The sequence below is a fragment of the Giraffa tippelskirchi genome, chromosome 1 (assembly GCF_054371585.1).
Source record: "Giraffa tippelskirchi isolate mGirTip1 chromosome 1, T2T-mGirTip1v1.2.pri, whole genome shotgun sequence".
Classification (NCBI taxonomy): Eukaryota; Metazoa; Chordata; class Mammalia; order Artiodactyla; family Giraffidae; genus Giraffa; species Giraffa tippelskirchi.
Genome location: NC_137275.1, coordinates 117,714,617 through 117,735,142, shown reverse-complemented (window position 1 = coordinate 117,735,142; position 20,526 = coordinate 117,714,617). Strand labels below are relative to the sequence as shown.

Below are 20,526 nucleotides of genomic sequence, written 5' to 3'. Positions count from 1 at the left end.
AACACTAAGTTCATTAAATTCAAAAATAGAGGTCTGTGCATTTTAAGCAGCTGCAATAAGACAGTGTTCAAATCAGACAAAGTCCTAAATAGGGAAAGACCCAACTGTCTACTCACATTCATTATCTTTGAGCAGAGACCATCCCTAAACAAGTTTGCCAGACCATGAGCTCCAAAGGCAAGAATTAACACATCAAGGGCCCCCAAACAGGTATCATTTCTGACTGTTATACCGATAGGTAATCCAGTTTTAGACTATTTGGTTATGATTTATCTTCCTAAAAAGTATAGAAGGGAAAATGTTAGGATGGTTATGAGTCTAGTCACTTTTGCAGCTCACTGTCACACCAATTATAAGGCCGACTATTTAAATGAAAGCTCTTAATTTAGCTCATTTATACAAATTTCAGTTACATAAGCAAATCTGCCACCAGACTTTCGACCTATGAATTAAATACAATGAAAGTATCATGAGAACTTTACATGTTTCAAGCTCTCAAATTTTTTTTCAGAACAGTGTATGCCTTTCTGAGCAACTGTATCATTTTTTAAACTGAATTTTAAGAATTATATTTTTCCAATTACAAAATACAGCTCTCATTACTAAGTAATGGTATTATGATTCAACAACTAACCTCTGTAGGTGCTCATTTTAACACTTTGTCCAGAAGTGTCAAGGACTAAAATACAGAAGCATACTTCACAATTAAAACTGTACTTATTCAGCACTATGTGATACGTAGCCTAGGTCACCATTATGAGGCAGCTGCATAATAAGCCACCTCAAAACTTAAGTGACCTAAAGGAAGTTATTTCTCATGGTTTTATGGACTGCTTGGAGGTTATTTTTTGTGTGTGTGGGGGGACTGACTGGGTTTGTGGATTGACTGTTACAGGAGCAAGGAGAGACTAAGATTTCAGCGTCTCTCTTGCAGCTGTGGTCAGCTGGCTGCAGCTGAAGTCACCAGGCGTCCCCCACATGGCCTGCAGTTCCTGTGGGCTGCTGTGTGGTGCGCCTTTCTGCGCCCTCTCTAAATGACCTCGGGGCCTCACAGCATGAGGGGTGGTTCCAAGGGAGGCAGGCACAAACTGCAAGGTTTCTTACTACCTAGTCTTACAGGAGCCAGAGTGTCACCTCTGCTGCATTTTATTGGTCAAGCAAGTCACTATGGCCAACTCAGATGCAAAGAAAGGGGTGTGAGGCTCTCCTGTTGATGTACAGAGCAGCATGCGCACACAGGGAGGGAAAAGACCAAGGGCAGCCACCTCGCGTGCTACCTTATCAACAACATAATTTCAACTAATCATGTTACGTTTTAGATGGACAGAACTGGCTTTTCTTTTCTCCTGAAAATCAAGTTCGGTACAACAATGCTCAATGAAAATGTAAGTGCTAGTGAAAAAAAAAAGCACTGCAGAAAAATCACACATGATGCCAGGTCAGTTCGATCCCTCACACTGAAGGAACCCTACTCTTATAACCCTAAATACAGTGAAACAGAATTTCACTCCATAGAAAAGGCTTTTGCCTTTTTTTCTATTAGAATAATGTATCTCTCCAATAAGTCTGTCAAGAGTATGAAACCCAATTTAGCTTTTATACGTCTTGCTCTCAAAGCAGAGGGAAATGCCGAGAATGCCTGGACCATCATTTGGTGTGCTGAAAAAGTACTCCTAACAAAGAAACTAAAAACTTTCTTTGCTGGTGATTTTAAGAGAGCTGACTAGCTTAAAAGCATAGTTAAACAGAGAATGAGAAGGGGGGGCACTTTGCCAAGTGGGCTGATGACCGTCAGGAAGAATTTTCACAAAAAGAAATGGAAAAGAGGAGCAAATGATGCTGTCAGCCCCTGAAAAGAGTTATTTTTCACATGGTCTGATTTTCCCTTTTACAGAGAAAAGAGAGTTTACTGTGATAGAGTAAGAATGTTCAATTTCATGTAGGTGTGTTTTCTGAGCCAAATAAAATACAATGGAATCTGAAAGCCATTTATCTTAAACAATTCATTTGCAAGCCATACAAAATCCCCCAAGAAAAATGTGGGTTCTAGAAACAAAAGATTAATTCCAAAACCAAATTAAAGATGTTTTCAAATGATGGCAATGAGCCATATCCTCTTGCCCCCACACCACAATGTTTAGAAAAACAAAAATCAAATAATTCAAAGTTTTCTCTAAAATCATAATCAACTTAAGTATTATTAAATTAAAAAAAAAATCTCTTCCTCTTGTCTAGATATAAAAACAGAAATACTGGGCATGTTCCTCACATACTTCCTCCCCTTGCCAACTACTTCTTCTCTCCTTCCAACACTTCACCCATAATAACTCTTTTCTCTTTCCTTCGATGACAAGCTTACACAGCTCCCACATGATTGCGGGATGCTCTGGTCAAGATTGGTCTGCACAGTTTTCCAGTTGCTACACTGCTGTACCACCACGGAGCCCCCAGATAAATCCAGCAGTGCCTGACGCCGAGCAACTTTGAGTCACCCACTCCAGTCTGAGCTTGGAGACCCAGAGTCTCATGCATGGTGTCTGAACAAAGTGCCGTGTGCACACATTTGTGAACCCACCAAAAACTTGAACTGCCCAAGGATCAGGGGTAGGAAGTTTCACGGAAGAAAATTAACAAAATGCAAAATGATATAGAAGACTAGTCATTATCTTTAACCATGGGCAATAAATTCCATTAGATATTTTTAAAAGCTAATCTGGCTGTTCCTACAAACAAGGCTGGAGACACAGATGTGACCTTAGAACCCTGAAACCTGGGTGAGCTAATTAGGTGTTCTAACTGGTGTTCAAAAGACAGGGCATCAGAACTAACTTTCTAATTGGTCCAGGTGTTTTCCATGCTAACAATCAAAAGTGATTAGACAAGACATGAAGTTTCTGTGGTAAATGGTTACCAAAAAAAAATTCTTTTGAACTTAATGTTTACAAAATGGATATTTCTAAACATGTATGCTAACTTCCTGATGGTATTTTACTTCAATGTGTTTTAAACAATATAAACCAAAGGTTCATAATTTTCAGATGATCTTTACCTAAGTATCATGTACTAAAATGGACTTGAGACATTTCCCATAAAGAGTTAAGAAATGACATTTATACCTCAGATGTAGTTTAGGATGGTCAAGGAGACTTTTTAGACAAAAGACAACAAGATGGGTGGAAGGGTACTGGCACAATGCCTGGAGCATCGCCAGGCCTAAGAGTCCTGCAAAAATTGGTGCTATCACCGAGGCTGTGTTTTAAGTCTTGGTTGAAGCCACACTGTCCAGACTAAGACCCCCTGCCCACTCCCACCCAAAAGAGACCCTACTCCTTCCCAGAAGCGGTTTCCTCCATCACCCACACAAAGAAAAAAGCCAACAGAGGAGAGAAACTGGGTGAGGAACCTGTAGAGATAAAGAAGAGCTCACCAGGCCAGGCCTTCACTGAGGCTCCCAGAGGCCGCCCCGTGCCCCCGGGCAGACTGCTCTCTTGGCACACTAGCAGACAGGAGCCTCCCCTAGAAACCTGATTCTACAGCGCAGAGCACACAGGTCCTGTCCACAGTCGTGCTTCCATGACTGAATGAAGGTGCTTGGCACGCAGTGTAACAATTCCTGCTTTTATCAGACCTCAGGCAGAGAATCAATCTAGAGCCATGAAGGGGAAGAAGCTATCCCAATGAACCTAGAGAGCTGAAAACAAACTACTGTTCTTAGGATGTGGGAAGTCACAAAGTATCTCACCCACTGCTGAGAGTGAGAGGAAAATCTGGATCATCAGCATCACTATTTAAACCTCAGGTCATGAGATACTTTGGTGAGCTGAGGTTGGCACACAAGCAGGGGAAGTGAACGTCACAGAGGAGACAAAAACTGCTCCACCTGTCAGAGCACAGAGGGAAGCAGCTGCTGAGCAAGTGGGCAGGTGAAACAAGAGAAATTTTAAATCATTTCAAAGGTCCATGGTGGGCCACAGAGACACTGCAGGTTCCTGGGGACCCAGATGCACTGCAAGTCCAAACCATTCTGACCTCTTTCCCATGGGCTCCACCAGTGCTCCTGAGAGAGATGAGAGGGAGGTCTGGGAGAGCCCCCTCAGTGACCCAAGAGTGCTGGGCCTGACAAGGGTCTAAAGGTGAAGCAGGAGGGCTGGAAGGAACCTATCTGCGTTCTGGCTCCCGCGCAGGTGCAAGGCGATCATCAGCCACTCCTCCTGGGGAATAAGCACAAACCTACAAGGCCACAGGCCCTTCTGACGTGGCAAACAAATGCCTTCTGCCTCTGAGTGAGGAGCAAGGCACTTGCAAAGCCCTAGTTCTCACCTTCTTTCAGGAGACAAAAGTCACCTGCTGCTAGGAGTGAGATAGGAAACCCTCCAGTCCAGGCAAAGGCCTCTGCCCTTGGAGAGGGACAGAACCTGGCCCACCACACACACCCAGTGCTGCTAGAACAGGGGCAGGGGCCCTCCACGGAGACAAGGCCGAGTTCAGCCACCGGGCTCCAGACCTGGGCCGCAGAACAGACCCTTTTGTGACGACAGGATCGTCCTGTATCTAGGCTGCCCCGCAGAGCAGCCACAGGCCACATATTACACTAAGGACCAGAAAAGTGGCTACTGTGAATGGAAAAGTGAACCTTAAATTTTATTTCATTTCAAGTAGTCACAGTTAAATTTTAAAGAGCAACATGTGGCCAGTGGCTGAACACTGCAGCTATAGACCCTGAACCAAGGCAGAGGCAGAAGGTGCCCACCATGGAGAGGAAGGAAAGCTGAGCGCCCCAACCAGAAGCTGTGGTGCAACGGGCCTTCCCCACACGAATGCTGGTGCAGGAGAACCAGGAGCCCACCACCTCCTCAGGTCTCCAGCTGAGTAACCAGCACCAGCTGTCGCCTGCTGAAAGGGGCAAAGCCAGAGAGATGGCTTCTGTGGCAGAGACAATGCAGGGACTGCTGAAACCTAATGACTGATGACCAAGAGGAATCAGCACTACTGTGGTATCCCCTGGCCATCCAGACCTGCCACGAAGACCACAGAAACAGCAGACCACCCAGGAGGAGATGAAAGCCTGTGGTAACTACAACAACAACACAACCCAAAGATAGCTTAACTACCGACTGGATTAGATCAACCTCTCATATCAACGGCCTGGCAGAAGAGGTGTACCTACTGCCAGGCATAAATTACAGATACCAAGGGGACATTTCATGCAAAGATGGGCACAATGAAGGACAGAAATGGCAAGGACCTAACAGTAGAAGAAGAGATTAAGAAGAGGTGGCAAGAAGGACATAAAATTAAAACACAGAAATCCCTTGCATTCCTATACACTAACAATGAGAAAACAGAAAGAAAAATTAAAGAAACAATTCCATTCACCATTGTAATGAAAAGAATAAAATACTTAGGAATAAATCTACCTAAAGAAACAAAAGACCTATATATAGAAAACTATAAAACACTGATGAAAGAAATCAAAGATGACACAAACAGATGGAGAAATATACCATGTTCATGAATCGGAAGAATCAATATAGTGAAAATGAGTATATTACCCAAAGTGATCTATAGATTCAATGCACTCCCTATCAAGCTACCAACGGTATTTTTCACAGAAATAGAACAAATAATCTCACAATTTGTATGGAAACACAAAAAACCTCGAATAGCCAAAGCAATCTTGAGAAAGAAGAATGGAACTGGAGGAATCAACCTGCCTGACTTCAGGTTCTACTACAAAGCCACAGTCATCAAGACAGTATGGTACTGGCACAAAGACAGAAATATAGATCAATGGAACAAAATAGAAAGCCTAGAGATAAATCCATGCACCTATGGACACCTTATCTTTGACAAAGGAGGCAAGAATATACTATGGAGAAAAGATAATCTCTTTAACAAGTGGTGCTGGGAAAACTGGTCAACCACCTGCAAAAGAATGAAACTACAACAATTTATAACACCATACACACAAATAAACTAAAAATGGATTAAAGATCTAAACGTAAAACAAGAAACTGTAAAACTCCTAGAGGAAAACATAGGCAAAACACTCTCCGACATAAATCACAGCAGAATCCTCAATGACCACCTCCCAGAGTAATGGAAATAAGAGCAAAAAAAAAACAAATGGGACCTAATCAAACTTAAAAGCTTTTGCACAATGAAGGAAACTATAAGCAAGGTGAAAAGACAGCCTTCAGCTTGGGAGAAAATAATAGCAAACGAAGCAACTGACAAAGAATTAATTAAAAAAAAAAGAATTAATCTCAAAAATATACAAGCAGCTCATGCAGTTCAACTCCAGAAAAATAAACAACCCAATTAAAAAATGGGCCAAAGAACTAAACAGACATTTCTCCAAAGAAGACATACAGATGGCTAACAAACACATGAAAAGATGCTCAACATCGCTCATTATCAGTTCAGTTCACTTCAGTCGCTCAGTCGTGTCTGACTCTTTGCAACCCCATGAATCGCAACACGCCAGGCCTCCCTGTCCATCACCAGCTCCCAGAGTTCACCCAAACCCATGTCCATCGAGTCAGTAATGCCATCCAACCATCTCATCCTCTGTCGTCCCCTTCTCCTCCTGCCTCCAATCCTTCCCAGCATTAGGGTCTTTTCCAATGAGTCAACTCTTCGCATGAGGTGGCCAATGTATTAGAGTTTCAGCTTCAAAATCAGTCCTTCTAGTGAACACCCAGGACTGATCTCCTTTAGGATGGACTGGTTGGATCTCCTTGCAGTCCAAGGGACTCTCAAGAGTCTTCTCCAACACCACAGTTCAAAAGCATCAATTCTGCAGCGCTCAGCTTTCTTCACCGTCCAACTCTCACATTCATACATGACCACTGGAAAAACCATAGCCTTGACTAGACGGACCTTTGTTGGCAAAGTAATGCCTCGGCTTTTAAATATGCTATCTAGGTTGATCATAACCTTCCTTCCAAGGAGTAAGCATCTTTTAATTTCCTGGCTGCAATCACCATCAGCAGTGATTTTGGAGCCCAAAAAAATAAAGTCTGACACTGTTTCCCCATCTATCTCCCATGAAGTGATGGGACCAGATGCCATGATCTTAGTTTTCTGAACATTGAGCTTTAAGCCAACTTTTTCACTCTCCTCTTTCACTTTCATCAAGAGGCTCTTTAGTTCTTCTTCACTTTCTGCCATAAGGGTGGTGTCATCTGCATATTTGAGGTTATTGATATTTCTCCCTGCAATCTTGATTCCAGCATGTGCTTCTTCCAGCCCAGCGTTTCTCATGATGAACTCTGCATATAAGTTAAATAAGCAGGGTGACAATAAACAGCCTTGACGGACTCCTTTTCCTATTTGGAACCAGTCTGTTGTTCCATGTCCAGTTCTAACTGTTGCTTCCTAACCTGCATACAGGTTTCTCTAGAGATGGTCTGGTATTCCCATCTCTTTCAGAATTTTCCACAGTTTATTGTGATCCACACAGTCAAAGGCTTTGGCATAGTCAATAATGCAGAAATAGATGTTTTTCTGGAACTCTCTTGCTTTTTCGATGATCCACCAGATGTTGGCAATTTGATCTCTGGTTCCTCTGCCTTTTCTAAAACCAGCTTGAACATCTGGAAGTTCACGGTTCACATATTGCTGAAGCCTGGCATGGAGAATTTTGAGCACTACTTTACTAGCGTGTGAGATGAGTGCAATTTTGCAGTAGTTTGAGCATTCTTTGGCATTGCCCTTCTTTGGGATTGGAATGAAAACTGACCTTTTCCAGTCCTGTGGCCACTGCTGAGTTTTCCAGATTTGCTGGCATATCACTCATTATCAGAGAAATGCAAATCAAAACCACAGTGAGGTACCATTTCACACCAGTCAAAATGGCTGCTATCCAAAAGTCTACAAACAATAAATGCTGGAGGGAGTGTGGAGAAAAGGGAACCCTCTTACACTGTTGGTGGGAATGCAAACTAGTATAGCGACTATGGAGAAGAGTCTGGCAATTCCTTAAAAACCTGGAAATAGAACTGCCATATGACCCAGCAATCCCACTGCTGGGCATACACACCAAGGAAACTAGAATTGAAAGAGACAGATGTACCCCAATGTTCATCGCAGCACTGCCAGGACATGGAAGCAGTCTAGATGATCATCAGCAGACTAATGGATAAGGAAGCTGTGGTACATACACACAATGGAATACTACTCAGCCATTAAAAACAATACATTTGAATCAGTTCTAATGAGGTGGATGAAACTGGAGCCTATTATACAGAGTGAAGTAAGCAAGAAAGAAAAACACCAATAAATTATACGAATGCATATATATGGAATTTAGAAATATGGTAACGATGACTCTATATGCAAAGACAACAAAAGAGACAAAGATATAAAGAAGAGACTTTTGGACTCTGGGAGATGGCGAGGGTGGGATTATTTGAGAGAATAGCATTGAAACATGTATATTACCATATGTGAAATAGATCACCAGTCCAAGTTCGATGCATTAAACAGGGAACTAAAAGCCAGTGCACTCGGACAACCCTGAGGGATGAAATGGGGAGGCAGGCAGGTGGGGTTTCAGGATGGGGGACACATGTACAACCATGGCTGATTCATGTCAATGTACAGCAAAAACCACTACAATATTGTAAAGCAATTAGCCTCCAATTAAAATAAATAAATAAATTGAAAAAATAAAATGAAAAAAGAAGAGACAGCAAGAATACATAAAGGAACTGTACAAAAAGCTCTTAATGACTTAGATAACCACAATGGTGTGGTCACTCACCTAGAGCCTGACATCCTGGAATGTGAAGTCAAGTGGGCCTTAGGAAGCATCACTATAATCAAAGCTAGTGGAGGTAATGGAATTCCAGTTGAGCTATTTCCAATACTAAAAAATTATGCTGTTAAGGTGCTACACTCAGTATGCCAGAAAATTTGGAAAACTCAGCACTGGCCACAGGACTGGAAAAAGTCAATTGTCATTCCAATCCCAAAGAAACGCAATGCCAATGAATGTTCATTGCTCATTTCACATGTTAGCAAGGTAATGCTCAAAAACCTTCAAACCAGGCTTCAAAGGTATGTGAACCAAGAACTTCCACATGTACAAGCTGGATTTAGAAAATGTAGAGGAGAGAGAGATCAAATTGCCAACATTCACCAGACCACAGGAAAAGCAAAAGAATTCCAGAAAAAAATCTACTTCTGCTTCATTGACTACACTAAAGCCTCTGACTGTGTGGATCACAATAAACTGTGGAAAATTCTGAAGGAGATGGGAATACCAGACCACCTGGCCTGCCTCCTGAGAAACCTGTATGCAGGTCAGGAAGCAACAGTTAGAACTGGACATGGAACAATGGACTGGTTCAATACTGGGAAAGGAGAATATCAAGGTATATATTATCACCCTGTTTACTTAACTCATATGCAGAGTACATCATGAGAAATGCAGGGCTGGATGAAGCACAAGTTGGATTCAACATTGCCAGTAGAAATATCAATAACCTCAGATATGCAGATAACACCACCCTTATGGCAGAAAGTGAAGAAGTGAAGAGCCTCTTGATGAAGTTTGAAAGAGGAGAGTGAAAAAGATGTTTTAAAACTCAACATTCAAAACCTAAGATCATGGCATCTGGTCCCATCACTTCATGGCAAATAAGATGCGTAAAAACAGGAAACAGTGACAGTTTTTATATTCTTGGTTTCCAAAATCACTATGGATCGTGACTGCAGTTATGAAATTAAAAGACACTTGCTCCTTGGAAGAAAAGCTATGACCAATCTAGACAGTATATTAAAAAGCAGAGATATCACTTTGCAGACAAAGGTCCAAACAGTCAAAGCTATGGTTTTCCAGTATGATATAGGGATGTGAGAGTTGGACCATGGAGAAGGCTGAGTACCGATGAACTGATGCTTTGGAACTGCAGTGTTCCAGAAGCCTCTGGGGAGTCCGTTAGACAGTAAGGAGATCAAACCAGTCAATCTTAAAGGAAATCAGTCCTGAATATTCATTGGAAGGACTGATGCTGAAGCTGAAGCTCAAATATTGACCACCTGATGAGAAGAGCTGACTCACTGAAAAGACCCTGATGCTGGGAAAATTTGAGGGCAAGAGGAGAAGAAAGCGATAGAGGATGAGATGGTTGGATGGCATCACTGACTCAATGGGCATGAGTTTGAGCAAACTCTATGAGATAGTGAAGGACAGAGAAGCCTGGCATGCTACAGTTCATGGGGTTACAAAGAGTTGGACACGATGTAGTGACTGAACAACAACAACTCTATCACAAAGCAAACACACTTGAAACATTACATTCTAGAAATTTCATAAAAGTGAAAAGTAATATCATAACCTAACAAGAAGAGTCAACCAAATGTAAGGTGAATACAAGATTGAACTCAAAGTGTTAACAGTCTAAACATAATGGTACTTAATGAATTGAGTCTTACAAATCTAAATATTATTGGAAAAATATGAGCTTCCAGAAACTGTTCCTCTACAAAATTTTTGTTAAATTTTCTTTTGTATCTTGATATTAATTTGATTGCATTAGCTAATAATCCTAACTAGCTTTTCATAAGTTACACTGATTTATAAAATTATCTGTATCTATCCAATGCTTAGGAAACAGGATTTCAAAATGAATCCATCTATGATAAAATATAAATAGTGAATGAAAAAGAAAAATTAAAAGACAGTTTGAAGCAAAACCCAAAGGCCTCTTTGTACCTCTTCACCCTCTTCCTTTGCTCGTATTCTCTACTAAGTATATGAGATTCTGTCTGAAATCTAGTCGCGGCCTCTCTGGTGTCCCCTCAGTCAAAGGTTGAGGTTGGTCTGCTCTCTGTGCAGTCAGTGCCTGAGAGATGCTGAAAGGCAGCACCAGCCCCTGGAAACCCCGAAGCATCCCAGAACCCTTGTCTCATGACCCAAAGATTCAAACGAACGTGAGGCTTTCATATAAATTTTAAATGAACTTTTCGGGTCATTACTGAAGCTTGTTCATTTTGAAAATAGACAGGGAAGTATATCAGAGTCAGTGGAATGAAAAAATTTTTAATTGAGTAAGAGGCACGTAATGTGTGTATCTAGAAGGTGAACAGGTGGTCTCTGAAGCCAGTCTACCTGGGTTCTAATCTTGATTATGTTACTCTCTTGCTGTGCCCCAGTGTCTCATTTTTAACGAACAGATCGTAAGGGGGGAGATCCAAGAGAGCAGAGGAGTAGATGGACGTGGAGTATTTCTCTCTCCATGGACACATCAGGAATAGACCTACAGACACAAAAGATCTTGGGGAATACCAGCTAAGAGCAGGCAGGAGTACCTGACCACCAGAAAAGAATATACATGTAACCACACAAAACTCAGTAGGAAGGAGGGCAAAAAAGGAGACTGAGCAGGACTGGATCTGCCCCTGGGGGCGGTGGGGGGACAGAAGCAGGGGCAGGGGTCAGATCCCCACAAGGGGGCAACTGTTTGGGACAGAGAAGCAGCATTTGAGGCTTTGCAGAGTGAACCAGCTGATCTCTGACAGTCTAAACTGAATGAGAATCACTCACAGCCCTAAATACCCCAGACAGGGTCATGGGTCCTCTAGAAGGCAGAGAGGCTGGGAGCTGGAGTACAGTGATTGCAGAGCAATCCTAGGGCGAGCTCTGCTGTTGACTGCAGACAGACCGCCCAAGGGGGCCTGAGGGAGGAAAGTGCAGTGGGAAATGCTTCTGAAGGAAAGACAGACAAACAAGGAGGAAGGGCAACACTGCTGAGCCACATACAGTGGGTGGAGCCATCTCTATACCTCCCACCACACCCCCCTCCCCAGCCAAACACATGTGTCAACGCTAGACAGCTGAAAAGACCCCAGAGAAAGTGGCCCTTTAAGCCCCTGACATGCCCAGCAAGAGCAGGACCACAGGCAGGGTGGCCCCTTAAGGGCCCGGTGCCCCGAGAAAGAGAGGAGGACCCCAGCCAGGGTGGCCCCTTAAGGGCCCGGTGCGCCGAGAAAGAGAGGAGGACCCCAGCCAGGGTGGCCCCTTAAGGGCCCAGTGTGCCGAGAAACCGAGGAGGACCCCAGCCAGGCTGGCCCCTTAAGGGCCTGGTGCGCCGAGAAACAGAGGAGGGCCCCAAGTGGGGTCCTCTAAGTGCCTAAAATGGACCAAGTAACAGAAAAGAACCAGCCAAAGAGTCCCTCTGACTGCCAGCTGCCAGAGACTAGGAAAAGACTCCAGTAGGACCACAGCTCTTGCAGCTAAGGCAGCTGGTGTCCCTGCACACTTGGTGCTGTCAGAGCTCCCATGATCCAAGCAGCTGTGCCACCTCCATGAACAATCCTCATTGGGGCAGAGCTGCCAGAAGCTAGAAAAAACCCGAACAGGGCCATACCTCCTGTGACAATTGCTGCCAGCACCCCTGTGTATCTGGCATTGCCAGGGTCCCCGTGATCCAAGCTCCCATGCCACTCCCTCAAGGGATCCCCACTGGGACAGAGTGGCCAGGGGCTAGAAAAGACCCTAAGAGCACCCTATTCTCCAACGTCCTAGCTGCTGGCTCACCTGAGTACCCGGTACTGCCAGGGGCCCCTGTGACCCAGGTAGCTGCACCACCTCCACACTAGAAACTTCCTGGGGGCAGACCCAAGTCCTCCAGGGAAGCCTCAGGAGCAAACCCTTGTGGACGACTCACACGCAGAGGTGGATATAAAACCCCAAGTGAAACCAGGGGCAGTGTGGCTAAGGAAGAGAACACACAATCTTCCCACCAGTGGTAAAAGCTGCAGATTAAATCCACACAATCAACTAGGCAGACTTTGTATCTATGGAATATATAAAAGGACAATGAGAGGTCTTGCAAAAGAAACGCACCAGCATAGGCAGATTCAGACGTTAGAGGCAAGAACACCAAGTGTAGGACCAGATTAGAGTCTGAGCCGCCCCCACAACAGGTCTAGAGACCAGACCAGCTCAGTACTGGAGGGCATCCTAGGGAGACAATGTGACTGTGACTCACAGCAAGGGAAAAGATGGTGACAGCTGAGATCCAAGAAAAACATTTATTATTCTTATAGTTTAATGTGTTCTGTAGTTCCTTGTGGATTTTCTTCTTTTTCCCCTTTTTTCCCCCTCTGTTGCTATAGTTGTTGATTTTATTAGTACTGTTACATCTATTAACACTTTTGAAAATTTTGTTTTGTCAATCACATTTTTTATTTCCTTTAAATATGTCTGCCTCTACATTGACCTTTTGCAGTTTGGAGGGTTTTAACCCTTTTTTCTTTTTTTAATTTTAAAAATTTTTTTTAAAATTTCTTTTTCTTTTGTACATATATTTTGTTTTCTTATTCTTTCCCTGTTGTAGTTGCTGCTGCTGCTGCTAAGTCACTTCAGTCGTGTCCGACTCTGTGAGACCCCATAGACAGCAGCCCACCAGGCTCTGCTGTCCCTGGGATTCTCCAGGCAAGAATATTGGAGTGGGTTGCCATTTCCTTCTCCAGTGCATGAACGGGAAAAGTGAAAGTGAAGTCGCTCAGTCGTGTCTGACTCTTAGCTACCCCATGGACTGTAGCCTACCAGGCTCCTCCATCCATGGGATTTTCCAGGCAAGAGTACTGGAGTGGGGTGCCATTGCCTTCTCCCCTGTTGTAGTTATTCTTTAATATATGTAAATCTCCTTTATCTACCTCTATTTAACTTTGCTTTTCTATACTATCTTTTCTTTTCTCTCTTTTTCTCTCCATGTTTATTAGTCTGTTTTGCTTTTGTTTCTTTTTTCCCCAGTTGGCATACTACTTTGGTTCTGTTTTCAGTTTATGCTTTAGTTAGTTTTGTTTTTAACTGGTTGGTATCATTTTTGCCTTCCTTTGCTCGCTTGGTCAATCTCTCCTACTTTTTTTTTTTTGGACTGTTTTGGTTTTGTTTATGTGTATATATATATTCCATTATTTCTGTTAGCACTTGCCTGATTTTGTAGTTGCCACTTGTCTGGGGTTTGCATTTTGTTTCTTGTTTTAGTGTGTTTGCTTTAATCCCCTATTATGCCACAACAAACCACTTGTGGAATCTGTTTCCTGGCACTAGATCGGGTCCTGAGCCTTTGGAGTGGGAGTACTGACAACAAGACTCTAGACTACCAGGAAACTCATAACCCCAGGGAGTATTAATTAGTGAGAACTCCCACAGAGGCTTCCACCTGTATACAAGACATGGAATCACCTAACTGCTGGCAGGATGTCTCACCCAAACAACAAGACAAAAACACACACCCCTACATCAGCAAACGGCATTAGCACCTTGTATCTCTGCCCACCAGAGGGGGCGGGGGAAGCTTACCTCCTCCCAAAAGAGTACAAGTCACACCCAACAAAAGCCTACACAAACCACTGGACCAACTCTACCCACCAAGAGCAGAAACCAAAAAGAAGAAAGAATTTAACTTCAAAGCCTGAGAAAAGATCTTAAAACACAATAAATTTTTTAGAAAATGAAAAGGCAGAGAGTATTGTGCAAATGATGGAACAAACTCGAAACACACAAGAGCAACTAATCAAAGAGGAAATAGGCACACTATCTGAAAAAGAATTCAGAATAATGATAGTAACAATGTTAAAAAATAGAATGGAGAAAATGCAAGAAGCAATCAACACAATTAACACAATTACCAAGGACATAGAAGAAATAAACAAACAGATGAGTAACTCAATTACTGAAATTAAAAATACTCTGGAAAGAATCAATAGTAGATTAACAGAAGCAGAAGAATAGATAAGTGAGCTGGAAGATAGAATGGTGGAAATAATCCTTGAAGAGCAGAATAAAAGAAGAAGCATGAAAAGAATCAATAACAGCCTCAGAGACCTCTGGGACAACATTAATCAAACCAACATTCAAGTTACAGGGGTCCCAGAAGAAGAGGAGAAAAAGAAGGGCACTGAGAAAATTTTTGGAGAGATTATAGTTGAAAACTTCACCAGCATGTGAAAGGAAATAGTCAATCAAGTCCAAGACGTGCAGAGAGTCCCCTACAGGATAAACTCAAGGAGAAACACGTCAAAACACATACTCATTAAGATAACAAAGATTAAACACAAAAAAAGAATATTAAAAACAGCAAGGGAAAAGCAACAAGTAACATACAAGGGAAATCCATACGATTAACAGTTGATCTTTCAGCAGAAACTCTGCAGGCCAGAAGGGAATGTCAGGATATATTTAAAGTACAGAAAGGGAAAAATCTACAACCAAGATTATTCTCCTCGGCAAGGATCTCATTCAGAATTGATGGAAAAATCACAAGCTTTACAGTGACAAGCAAAAATTAAGAGAATTTAGGACCATCAAACCAGCTTTACCACAAATATTAAAGGGACTTATATAGGCAATAAACACAAGAGAAAGGAAAGACCCTCAAAGACAAATAAAAAACAATTAAGAAAATGCCAATAGGAACATATATATCAATAATTACTTTAAATGTAAATGGATTAAACACTCCAAAAGACACAGATTGGCTGAATGGATACAAAAACAAGACCCACACATGTGGGTCACTGTCTACAAGAGACCCACTTCAGAGCTAGAGACACATATAGACTGAAAGTAAAAGGATGGAAAAAGATATTCCAGGCAAATGGAAATCAAAAGAAAGCTGGAGTGGCAATCTTCATTTTAGAAAATATAGACCTTAAAATAAAGAATATAACAAGAGATAAAGAAAGACACTACATAATTGTCAAGGGATCAATCCAAGAAGAGATAACAATTGTAAATATCTGTGCACCTAACACAGGACCACCTCAATACATAAGGCAAACACTGGCAATGGCAGCCCACTCCAGTACTCTTGCCTGGAAAATCCCATGGACAGAGGAGCCTGGTAGGCTGCAGTCCATGGGGTTGCTCAGAGTCAGACATGACTGAGTGACTTCACTTTCACTTTTCAGTTTCATGCATTGGAGAAGTAAATGGCAACCCACTCCACTGTTCTTGCCTGGAGAATCCCAGGGATGGGGGAGCCTGGTGGGCTACTGTCTATGGGGTAGCACAGAGTTGGACACGACTGAAGTGACTTAGCAGCAACAGACATAAAGGGGGAAATTGACATCAATAAAATAATAGTAGGGGACTTTAATACCCCACTTATACCAATGGACAGATCATCAAAACAGAAAATTAATAGGGAAACACAAATCTGAAATGAAACAGTAGACCAAATGGACCTAACTGATATCTTAAGGATTTTCCACCCAAATGCAGAAGAACACACACTCTTTCTTCTCAAGTGTACATGGAACATTCTCCAGGACAGACGATATCTTGTGTCACAAATCAAACCTCAGTAAACTAAAAAAAAAAACCTGAAATCATATCAATCATCTTTTCTGACCACAACACTATGAGACTAGATATCAATCACAGGGAAAAGAACTACAAAAAACACAAACACATGGAGATTAAACAGCATGTTTCTAAACAATGAACAGGTTACTGAAGAAATCAAAAGAGAAATCAACAAATCCTAGAAACAAATGACAAAGAAAACACAACAACTCAAAACCTATTGGATGCAGCAAAAGCAGTTCTAAGAGGGAAGTTTATAGCAATACAATCCTATCTTAAGAAACAAGAAAAACGTCAAACAGACAACCTAACTTTACACCTAAAACAACTGGAAAAAGAACAACAAAAAGCCCAATTAGTAGAAGGAAAGAAATCATAAAGATCAGAGAAGAAATAAATAAAAAATATATGAAGGAAACACAGTAAAGATTAAGAAAACAAACAGCTGGTTCTTTGAGAAGATAAAAAAAAAATGACAAACCATTAGCCAGACTCATCAGGAAAAAAAAGGAGAAGAATGAAATCAACAAAACTAGAAATGAAAAAGAAGAGGTTACAACAGACAACACAGAAATACCAAGGATCATAAGAGACTATTACAAACAACTATATGCCAATAAAATGTACAACCTGGAAAAAATGGACAGATTCTTAGAAAGTTCTACCTTCCAAGACTGAACCAGGAAAAAGTAGAAATTATTAACAATCCAGTAACAAGCACAGAAATTGAAATGTGATCAAAAATTTCCCCCAAAAAAGCAGCCCAGGGTCAGATGGCTTCACAGGTGAATTCTAACATTTAGAGAAGAACTAATCCCTATCCTTCTAAAGCTCTTCCAAAATTGCAGAGGAAGGAACACTTTTAGACTCATTTGATGAGGCCACCATCACCCTGATACCAAAACCAGACAAAGACAACACATAACAAGAAAATGACAGGCCAATATCATTGATGTACATATATATATGCAAAAATTCTCAACAAAATTCTAGCAACACATTAAAAAGATCACACACCCTGATTAAGTTGGGTTTATCCCAGTGATGCAAGGATTCTTCAATATATGCAAATCAATCAATGTGATACACCATATTAACAAACTGAAAGATAAAAACCATATGATAATCTCAACAGATGCAGAAAAACCTTTTGACAAAATTCAATACTCATATATGATTTAAAAAACTGTTCAAAAATGGGTATAGAAGGAACCTAGCTCAATATAATAAAGACCATATATGATAACCCCACAACAAACATTATTCTCAATGGTGAAAAACTGAAAGCATTCCCTCTAAGACCATGAACAAGACAAGGGTGTCAACTCTCACCACTATTATTTGTCATAGTTTTGGAAGTCCTAGCTATGGCAATTAGAGAAGGAAAAGAAACAAAAGAAACAAAATCCAGATTAGAAAAGAAGAAGTAAAGCTCTTATGGTTTGCAGCTGATATGATAGTATATATAGAAAACCCTAAAGATACTTAGCAGCAAGATCCTCTGTGACCCACCTCCTAGAGTAATGGAAATAAACACAAGAATAAACAAGTGGGACCTAATTAAATTTAAAAGATTTGCACAGCAAACTATAAACAAGGAGAAAAGACAACCCTCAGAATGTGAAAAAATAATAGCATATGAAACAACTGACAAAGGATTAATTTCCAAAATATACAAGCAGCTCATACAAGTCAATACCAGAAAACAACCAACCAATCAAAAAATGGGCAAAAGACCTAAACAGACATTTCTCCAAAGATGACATACAGATGGCTAACAAATACATGAAAAGATGTTCAACATCACTCATTAATAGAGAAATGCCAATCAAATTTACAATGGGGTATAACCTCACACCGGTCAGAATGGCCATCATCATAAAATCTACAAACAATAAATGCTGGAGATGGTGTTGAGCAAAGGGAACCCTCCTGCACTGTTGGTGGGAATGCAAATTGATACAGCCACTATGGAGAACGGTATGGCAATTCTTTAAAAATTAGGAATAAAACCACCATATGACCCAGCTAGGCATATACTACTAGGCATCCCACTACTAGGCATATATCCTGAGGAAATAAAAATTGAAAAAGACACATGTAACCTAATGGTCAGGAGAAGGCAATGGCACCCCACTCCAGTACTCTTGCCTGGAAAATCCCATGGACGGAGGAGCCTGGTAGGCTGCAGTCCATGGGGTCGCTAAGAGTCAGACACGACTGAGCGACTTCACTTTCATTTTTCACTTTCATGCACTGGAGAAGGAAATGGCAACCCACTCCAATATTCTTGCCTGGAGAATCCCAGGGACAGGGGAGCCCGATGGGCTGCCGTCTATGGGGTCGCACAGAGTCGGACACGACTGAAGCGACTTAGCAGCAGCAGCAGCAGCAACCTAATGTTCATTGAAACTCTATTTACAATAGCTAGACATGGAAGCAATCTAGATGTCCATTGACAGATAAATAGATAAAGAAGCTGTGGTACATATATACAATGGAATACCACCCTGCCATAAAAAGGAAGGCATTTGTGTCAGTCCTAATATACAGAGGAAAGTAAGTCAGAAAGAGAAAAACAATTATCGTACACTAATGCATATTTATATAGGTTCTGAAAGATGGTGCTGATGAACCTATTTGCAGAGCAGCAACGGAGAATAGACTTTGAGAACAGACCCATGGACACAGGTGGGCAGGGAAGGAGGAGAGGGTGGGAGGTACAGAGAGTAACATGGAAACATACTTTACCATATGTAAAATAGATAGACAATGCGAATTTGCTGTATGACTCAGGAACTCAAACTGAGGCTCAGTAACAACCTAGAGGGTTAGGGTAGGGAGGCAGGTGGGAGGGATGTTCAAGTGAGAGAGGACATGGGTAAACCTATGGCTGATTTATGTTTGGTAGAAACCAATGCAATACTGTAATGCAATTATCATTCAATTAAAAATAAATATATAAAAAAAAGAACAGATCAACAGATTATAGTAATACCTATCTCATTGAGATTGAATGCATTAATGAACTGTTGTGAGGCTTACATGAATCAATAAACGTGAGCATCTAGAATATAGTACCTGACATGTGATTACTGGCCTTTGTATTTAACTATTAGCATTATTCTCATGAATAAACAAAGTAAACACCATATTATTTGAACTGGAAATATTGCCCATTCTTGAGAACACCCAAAAGGTATTTTTTCCCTGAATTCAAACATCCTTTTCTGAGGTATAATTTTGTAAAACAGTTTAACATGCACTCATAAGGCCTAGATTTTGGTTAACGTCATGAGTTTTGATCAAAGGAATCAACACTCCTTTGCTCTGATCTAAAACACATTATTGGCACTATTGTGACAACTACACATACATAAAATAACCTCCTAAACAACATTAAATCTCTTTAATAGTGCTCACTGTGTAATAAATACTTGAATTTGTACATAAGTCATATTAAGAGGAGTAACATTTATCTAACCCTTAAGAGCAGGGTCTATGAAGTACTTAGGAATTACTCCAGTTCGAAATATCCACATAATATGAGTACTATATTTTAAATCAGAATGAGAAACCCAATGTGGATTTGCTCTAGTGAGCACAGAAGCTGCCTCCCTCCTCCACCACAAACACAGGAGGAGTATTTTCTTAACAGGACCTCAGAGGTTATCTTTTATAGCCTACAGAACTAAAGTGGAAAGCTGGAATATTATTACACTGACAAGGATATTATTATTATTTGTTTTCTCTAAAGTTCTTATTTTACAGCTAAGGTAAAAAATGGAATTCAGGAGAAGCCTAAATTAGAACTGCTCTTAAGGGGATTAGGCATGTCTCTCAAAATCTGAAAAAATTTGGCATTTATGTACAGACCATAAGCACTTTTAAAATGCCATATTGAAAAGAACTGTGTGAAAGGTAATGCAGTGAAAAGGATGGATAGAGTGAAATCAAGAAGAGCTATTTAAAAACAACATCAAATTTTCAAGTGGGAAGTCCATGTAAATTTTGTGTCCTTAACTGAACAGTGAGCTAAGAAAGGTAGCTAGACAGAGGGTGAGCTGCTCCCATTTTTTTTATTGCATGTGATGCAGATGCTTGGGTCTGAAAAAACTGTGTATCACAGAATGACAACGATCTGGTGAGAGGTGCTGACAGCAGAGGCGCAAAGGGCATCCTCGGAAAAAGAATGAGAG

At 41.3% G+C, this 20,526-nt stretch overlaps 1 protein-coding gene across 14 annotated transcripts in view; it reads right to left on the bottom strand.

The window, feature by feature from the left end:
• PRDM5 (PR/SET domain 5) overlaps positions 1-20,526 on the bottom strand; it is a 261,033-nt gene that overhangs the window by 55,106 nt on the left and 185,401 nt on the right. The window lies entirely within an intron of this gene.